Here is a 9,707-nt window from a genome sequence, read left to right as displayed (position 1 = left end):
CATGATGAAAAAAATTGAAAAACAGCAAAATTGTAAAACATATTCCAACAACCAACAGCAAAAATATGTGTACGTCAAATATTTTTTATATGTTGACAAAAATATATAGCCATGTGCTGCAATTGCAGTGAAACTCGTTATTTTAATACCAAAAAAATATTCTTGTTCAAAACTCTTTAAAACTTTAGTTATTTTTAGATTCCCCAAAATTTGAAAGAGGATATTTATATCGTTTTTTTTCTACATTTTATATAACAACGTGGAATATATATTCATTTGATTGTACATTTTCAAATATCCTAGCATAACTGTGGTAGAAAATTACTTATTGTGATTTAAGAAACTTATGACTATCTATGACTCTAAATAAGTTTATAAGCATTAAAGGTTTAAGTCTCAGATCAAATACGATTAATATTTTAGAAAAATTTCGTTTGCTGTCCAAATATTTTCTGATGGTATGAATTTTATTGTCTCGTAACATTATGTATGTATTTATGAAGTTTTCAATCCAATATCCAAAATTAAACAACATATTATGTAAGTGCTACATACAAACGAAAAGCTCAGTAATGTGAATGAACGTATATTCCATATATTGAAAAGCTAAATTGCATTAATATTGTATGCAGGTCCATTAACGCATTAATTTTAAAATAGAGTTTCTTTGATTTGATAAGAAATAGCGAGAAGAGACATTATTCAAATTTTAGTTTGAAATTTAGACCCCAAATAGTAATCTCAATAAAAAAAAATTTTTGAAAAAATATTCATTGAGAATATCTTGAGTTAATAGTATCTTTAAGTTTTTAGATTTAATTATGAAAAAATTTCCTGCCTTCAGAATTACTGGTATTTATACAAATTCAGGAATTAGAATTTTTAAATCGAATTATTTTAAAGTCAGGGTTTTGTGAGTACTACACACGCATATGTATGTACATAAATATTTAATTTGTTTTATGTGAATATACACGTAAGCACAAACAAAATTTTATAAGCCTTTCATTTGCTCTACCCGCTCAAATACACAATATTATAGCACATCCGAATTAATTTTATCAATGTTATTCTTATATTACATTTTATTCTTTTATTTAACGCTTCTGTTGTTGTTGTTGTGTTGAACAGTTACATTACTGTTACATTACTGTACTGGTACTTATACAACCAGTATCCAACATCAGTTTTGTTTTCTTTTTTCTTTAACAAAATTACAATCTTAGGGCAGGAATAAACTTTTTCTTTATTGTTATTTCTTTTCAAAAGAAAAAAGAAAAAAAAAACTTTTACTTTCTTTTTAAAAGACGATTGTTTAAAGCTATAAACGAGTAATAAAAACAAAAAATAACAGTCAGTCGGTAACCAGTTCATAGCTCTTGCGATTTACATAACGAAAAAAAATTATTTTTTCCGTTTTTTTTTGTTTTTCACCATTTATTTCTTAAGCGCTGTGTTATTTTTTATTTGAATCATGCATTGGAAAAATAAAACACAAAAAAAGAAACAAATAAAAACGTACGACTCACGAAAAAAAAATATCATAACAAAAGTGAAAAATTGTTATATTCGAAAACAACATAACCATATACATACGAAATGTACATAAACATACGATAACCATACGATATGAAGGAACCTTGAACGGAATACTGATTACTGACATTTACAAAATGCCATCTATCAATGCATATATGAAGTATCATATACGCTTATAATAAAATGAATACAATGTACAAATGTATAAGGCTAGTCTGACTGGGATCAAAAACTTAAAAGAAAACTTAAGTTAAAACAGAAAGACAAATAAAATTTTTAATCATAAGTAAACGGATGGAAGTCTGCTGAACCATTTTTTGTCTTTTTATATTTTGATATTTTTAGATTTTTAGGAAAAATCATATGGAATAATTTCTGTCTAATTGAATTAATTTACAGTATTTATCAAAAGATTCGATTTTCAAATATAACTTAGAGATTATTTGGTTTTAAAATTATATGTAAAGTGCAGTTAAAATTTGAAAGTTTTTAAATCAAATTTGAATACTGTTTTACTAGCACTGCAAAGTATTTAACAGGAGTAAGTATTAATTAAATTTTCACTACCTTTTTCAATAAGAATTTGACGGTTTTATATGTTTTGACGCCAGGTTTATCATTTTCAAAAGTCAATTTTTTGTCATTATTAAATAAAAATTGCATTTTTTCAAATGCGAATTTTAATTGATACTGAAATAATTGATACGAGTAGAATTAATTTAATGACAGATTGAAATGTTTTTATACAATTTTGAATACGCAAAATGTTGTAATAATTGTACAATGTTATAAAAATATAAATAATGCATAATTTGAATGCATAGAAACTGTTTATAATAAGTAAAAATCTGCTGTTAAAGTTAAAATGCTTAAAACGTTACGGAAACCGTCAATTCTGAAAATATTTTTTTTTAGCAACATGTTGCATCAGTCATAATGTAAAATACAATTTTTGTTAAGTACAAATGACATTTGTATTATTCGTTTTGGGTTTTTATTTTTTTTTCGCCAATGTTGCTCCTTTTTCTTTAATCTTCCTTATTTAATTTTTAAATAACAAAAGAAAAGCATTAATGTTCATGAAATTAGCTTAAAAGCATCAAATTATTTTTCTTAAGTGTCAAAGACAAACTCAAGTCGAAACTAAAATCAAATACAAAGGCAACACCAAATGAATTTGTGAATTTTTGAAAATTTAGAAAAAGAGAATTTTTACTGTACTCTTATTGACTAAAAAAAAAAACATTTTTTTTAAATGAAACCATTTAAAATATAATTGCAGTTATAGAATATCAGCACTGGTTATAAACCTATTAATCTCAATTTTTAAATTTACGATTATAAGATCTGTGAATTAAGTTAATCGTAAATACCATTTTTATAGCTATTTCGAGTCAAATAAGAATTTCATTTACCCCGTTTATATGGTATTTTCAAGCGTACTTGAAGCCTATTTTATATTCTTAAACGTCAACTTCGGGCTCTGAGGCTGACATAGTAAAAACGCACTTTGAGTTTCAAGATGATTGCAAGTACTCAAATTGCCACGTAAACGAAGTAATTGTGTCTCAAATTTGTTTTTAAAATTTTATTATTTACTTCCACATTTAATGATGTCATTAATTACAACTATGTAGATGTGGTAGTAAAATTTAGGCGATCTAATCAAGCGAATTTTTCTTTGTAATCTTAATTCCAAATCAGCAAACAATATATAGTAATTGAAAAATATTGACAATAGTTTAATAATGTTTAAAAATATGAGCTAATATGTAATTATGCAGTCCAATAACTACACTCAAAAGTTTATCAATCGTAATGGTAAAGTTGAAATTTCAAAAATAATTTCTCAGGGGAATAGAAAGTATTAAAAAATCAAATTCAAACACAATATTCTTAAATCAAAACGCTCCAATATTCACGTATATTTTAAAAAGATTAACAGACAACTAATGAATGAATTACTCTTTAATGGGTTAAGAAAAAATGAAAATGAAATTAAATCAAAAACTAATTTAAATTTATTTGACGAGAACGGGATGTGAATATAAAAATATAACAAAACTTATAAAACAAAAACCAATAAAAAAAAAGAAATCTTAAGCACAAAAAATAAGAAAAAAAGAAGTTGAAGGTTTCACACCACATCACAACAGGCACGCAACTTAAAGAAGATAAAAACTACAATAAGATTTATAAAAAATTAAAAAGGTTCGGAGCCATTTAGAAATTGAAATTTATGAGTAATTTGAAATCATGAATCGTAAAGCAACAAAAACTTAAAAAAAAAATTAACAGAATAAAATTAGTTTGACTCCAATTATTATTTTCACTTCTTAAAGGAAACCAGAAATAAAAGGCAAAACAAAATAAAACTTAAATTGGGTCAAAATTATTCGAACATATGCTTAAAAATCACATTCTACAATTATGGTTTATGATTAAAAATTAAAAAAAAATTGCCATTTAATTAAAATAGTTTTGAAGCCGTGACAAAAAAGATTTTAAGAAATTAAAGTAGTGTGACCATAGTTAATATAAGCATTCATTTTAGACTTGCTATTTCAATTCATTTATCTAACACTTAAAATCTGCAGCCTATTTTAAACTCAAAACAAATTTATATAGAACATAACATGTTGGGCAGAGTATATGGATCACAAACTCTTTTTATGAATTTTTTATTTGAACATTTGAAAAAAAATTAATATACAAAAATTTACGCGTTCTATTGATATGTAAAAATAAAACTCCACAGAATTCCCATTAAACGAAATTAATGGGAATTAATAAGTAACAATAAATGTTTGGTATTTGAGTGTGCCTGAAACAAGAATTTTCCGGAAGACAATTCTATTTTTGTGAAGCTGGATTAGACTACATACAGTTTAAAGTTTTATTTTTTTGGAATAACATTGTTGTAGTTATCATAGAAATTACAGTACAATTTTTACTTTCATATAGTTTATAATAATATTGTGAATGAACTCCTTAAAGTTTCTCACTTGAGTCTTTTGTTACTTATTACCCTTTTGAATTTGTTTTGTAAAATATAATAATAAGTTCACATTTCCGAGTAATAAATTAAATTATGAACTGCATCTGAAATATTGTACTTTTTGTATTTTGCATTAAAAAAACTTAGACTTTATAGTTGCATTGTAAGATCATAAGGATTCTTGTTTGACTTTTGCACTATGAATTTAAATTGGCAAGTCATAATTTGCTTGTAATGCAAATTTTTTTCAATAAAGCTGCAAATTAAATTTCAGACAATTTACAAATTCTTATTGAAGTCGGTTTCCTATTTCCATTGCTATTTCGTAATTGTGAGGTTCCTTAGAACAATTTTTTACAAAGACCAGAAGCAATTGTTAAAAATTAACATACTCGTATTTCTAAGGAAATAGGCAAGAGATAAATTTTCTTCGATAAAATTATAGCTTTCTATCATTAAAAGTGTACAGGCACGTTCATTAAGCACATTTTTTTTCAAATTTTGTTGGGAAGTATCCTAAAATATTATTCATTAAGCCACGAATTATTTTAATAATCAAATAATTTTCTTCAAATTTTTTATTATAACTTTCAAATTTCGCTCAATTTTAAAAACAATTTAAACAACAAATTCAAATTATAAAGAAAAACAAAAAAAAATTAAGCTTAAATTTTGAGATCTTTTTTTCTTTATCTCTTTCTACTTCGTACATACATTTTAGCTTTGTATTAATTTTTTTGTTATGCATGACAGGAAAAGAGGTAAGGACTGAGGTTTTTGAACACAACGTTGTACAAAATTAAACGACGATTAAATAATTTTCTATTTCTATAAATAAAATAACTATATATATGTATGTAAGTATGTATGTATGTATGTATGCATGTGTACGTATTTTTACACGTGAATGCGAGCTCGTAAAATTCACATTATTCATTGTAATTCAAATTTAATTCATTTTATTTGCATACAAAACCATAAGAGTTAAAAATTCGACTCTTTAATTTGTTCTTAAAGTTCAAAATTTTACTAAACTGGTTAAAAATTTACCCTAATCTTTATTGGTCCGGTTAAAATTAAATAATTGGTATTTAAAAGTAAAACAATCTTATTAGACAAAACAAAATTGTTTTCCTTCATCTTTGACATTTCTTAATTTTACTTAAAATTTCATTCTGTCATGCTGAAAGTGTCATATTAAAAATGTCAAAAAACTATTGGGCCGAATTTTTTTTACATACTACATTTTCTTTTTTATATTTATATATGTATGTAAATAACCTGGGGTACTTTAAAATTAAACAAAAAATAAATTCGGATTAAAGCAATCAATGGTTTGTGTAGTAGCAACATTTCCATAGAACAAGTAAAAAATTTTCGATTTTTATTTCTACAACAAAATCATTTCTTGCAATTAACAGTTATTATTGTATGAGAACAAAAATTAGGGGAAGTTTAACATAATTGTCGAATTCAACAACTATTTACGTGAGGAAATCTAAAAATTTGAAAAAAAGTTGGTGTAAGATAATAGTAAATTTCACTGACCATTTTAAGATTGTAATGTTTTTTCTTTGCTATTTAAGGGTAGAACAAGCAAACTCTCCTTTTCCGGCTATTGAAAAATTTTAAAAATATTCATGGTTTTAGTACAATAAATAGTCAAAAACGGCGTTTAAAGGTTATACGGATTTTAAAGGGAAAAGTGGTGCAGCATAATTTTTTTTTCTAAAGAATTAGATTTCAAGCAAAACTTCTTTTTTACTTAAAATTTGAGCATCTCATCCTACGGAGTGCAGAAATTTTGTAAACGGATGCATAGACGGACAGTTATTTTCACAAATTTATCTATATTTATAATGTGTATGATAAGTCAAGAATAATAAAAATTATTGGATACCTTGAGAATTTACCGTGTTTGCCGTTCATATTTAATTCTATTTCAGGTTTGTTGATAGGCATATACAGTACAACTTGGTTCTACTTCTCTAAAGAAAAACCACATCTCCTTCAGTGGTTTTTAGTCAGATACTTCTAACAAAGAGCACAATACACTCAAAATGGTACTTCCAATTATTTCGGACTTTACGTCGAGTTTCTTCAATTTGCTACCTACAAAAATTATAATAAAAACCAAAATCAACTGATCGCTGTTCAAAACTTACACAAAAAATAAATGGTCACCATTTTGTTTCTAAAAATTCTGACGGTAAATCTGATAAGAATTAAGTAATTTTTATTATTTGCCGTTTAACAAAGTCAGATGTTAAAAAGGATTTATATATACGACTTTCATTAGACTCAGATTAAATTTTGATAAACTAACAAATATGCTTAAAAAATTAATTTGTTAAATTTTTTAAGCAAATTTCTTCATTAACAAAAATGAATTTAATACCGTATGGCGTATAGCAATAATTCTCTTGAAAACTGTCAGTGTCATCATTGGAATACGTAAGAATTCTTGTCTTTTGTGTAACTTAAACTTAACACTTAAAATTTTGTGAACGGAAATATTTGCGTTGATTTCATAACTCAAAAAAGAATAATGCAATCAACACCAAACTTTCACAAGTTTTTTCCTTTGTGCCAACGACGGCTGCTATTGAAATCCGACCAATTCTGACAAAGTGTTCGCTATACGACTTGAAGTGACTTTGATATTATTACCTTTAATAATATTTCAAAAACTTATAAAGGTATTAATATCAAATTTTGTAAACGTGTCCAATCATGTTCTACATATATTCTGAAAATTGTTATGGAACGGCTGCACTGGTTCAGGTAGCAGTCATACAACACCGAAAGTTAATTTTAAATATTTGGAAAAATATTAAGGCTAGTTTCATGAATTTGTCGTTTGTCCATTTACAGGTAGGACACACTATCTGTGAAGTTTCAATTGAGTGGTTTGACAGGTTCAAGTAATTGTCATTTACCAATCAAACTTATTTGTAAATATTTCAAAAACAAATTTTTAAATCTAGGTTGTCAAATGTAGGGTGTTATTTAGTGGGTTTATACCGACTGAAACCTTTTTACTTGTTCTATACATATTTTGGTATGGGTGTTTTCAGCTCGATTTGAAAACAAATAAACAATAGCCTTGGATAATGTTAACATTTTTTTATAAATTGTATTCTTTGACAAAACTGAATATTAATTGATTTTTTTAGAAATGAATAAAACGTTCATCTATTTACTTAATTACTTAATATTGATGTTGAGACCCTGCTGCGGTATTAGGGACTTAGTATCTGTATAATTAATAAGCAATAATCGTAGATTTCAAATTAAAAAAAAATATTCAAATTACCATTTCTAAAGTAAATTAATTTCGAAATGAATGAATCCAATATCAATTAAAAATCCAACATCAATTTAAGTACCTTTGAAAATTAATAAATATTTTTTTTATTTTTGTAATACTCTTATTTCCCAATTCCCCAATTTTTTTTTTCTGTTTTCGTAAATCTTTTAATAAATTGAAAAAATCAATAAGAGAAAAGTAAGTATATGTAAGTTTTGCCGCACCAAAATTTTTTCAATTTTATATAATACGTATAGGTACATAACATTGTAGACTTATACACATCCTAAAAATAAATGATCCTTTCGTGTATACACCCACCCCACCCATTTTCTTCTTCTTTATAAAATTTTCCTTTTTGCTTTTATATCTTTGTTTTTTTTCACATTTGTTTTTAGATAACATGACAATTGGTATCGCGTATATTTTTACAGATTTTATTAAAAACAAAAATTGTGAAGTAACATGAATTTTAGCTTATACAAAACAAAAAAAAAATTATTTAAATTATTACTACGTTTACATGGGACATGAGAAATTTAAGTAGACAATATTACAATGACTTGAACTTGGATCATATTTAGAAACGATTCAACTAAATTCACTTGATTACTAACTTGAGTGTTAAAGTAGAGTATTCTTCTGTTTACTGTGATGCATAAATTACTTTAACTGTACTACTCTAAGAATTCAGAATAAAAAATAATTTTCAAAATTATGGTTTTGCTCGCGTCCATTATGTTTTCAAAATTTGTTATCTAACTGTTTAAAATTGAAACCAAATTTTTCTACCTCTGCTCAAAATAAAAGCAAAAACCTAACGGTAAATATGTCTTATGTCTGACCACCATGTCAATCATTCTTTTAAATTTTGTTTTCATCCGAAATGTATGCAATGATGATATATTTCGGTAGATTAATGACAATGTTCATATAAAACTAAATTATGAAAGTTTTTTTTTTACCGAAAAACATTGGGTCCCAGGAATGTATCGTTTTTAATATTTTATGAGATAAATACATTGCATTACTGTAATTGAACAATAAGGTATAATCAGTGATGAGTTCCGAAATTGTAAAATTTTTATTTAAAATAAAATTTTGTTTAATTTTACGCTTTGATTTTTGTTTAAATCTAAAGCTCGATTTCTTGGTTCGCCGTTTTTAAGCTGAGCTATTTGTAGTCCAACTATTTTTTCTCTTGATTATTCATTGGTTCGTCTGAAAAAAGCTGATAGTTTTTTTTTTATTATGATGCATTTATTACTTTTTTGCCAAGAATTATATGTAATTGTAATAGTTCAGTATACGTAAATTTGACGTTTTAAAAAACCTCCGCAGAGAGAGAGAAAAAAAGCTATACTAAAATTAAAGAGAATGTCAAAAATTCAAATTTTCATACAAAATACATCAGCTCGTCGCGAAAGCGACGAACCAATGAATCCAGCTTAAAACTTATCTAAACAGCCAAGCAATTATTAAAAAGTTGAACTTATACAGTATGTTATTATTGTTAATCATTATATTTTTATGTATAAATTTTAATAATATCTTTATAATACTCGTTTATACATAAATATACCGTTAAAATACACAAAAAAAAGCAGATCATTAAGTAATGCTTAATGTTCAACTCTGGTTATGTGATGATTTTTTTTTTCTTTTTTAATATTTAGGTACCTACTTTGTCTCCATTTTTTTTTTTAATATTAATACGTTCGTATATATATGTGTATATTTTGTGTACCAATTCGTTTGTACACATATTTATAGACATTAATATGTAAATATGTAAAAAGCATACAATAAACAATAAAAACTCGTAAAATCTGAAAATAAAGTAAAAATAAACAAGAAAAA

Source organism: Condylostylus longicornis, unplaced genomic scaffold (assembly GCF_029603195.1).
Source record: "Condylostylus longicornis isolate FDR11 unplaced genomic scaffold, ASM2960319v2 ptg000010l, whole genome shotgun sequence".
NCBI lineage: Eukaryota > Metazoa > Arthropoda > Insecta > Diptera > Dolichopodidae > Condylostylus > Condylostylus longicornis.
This window is presented reverse-complemented; position numbering follows the sequence as displayed.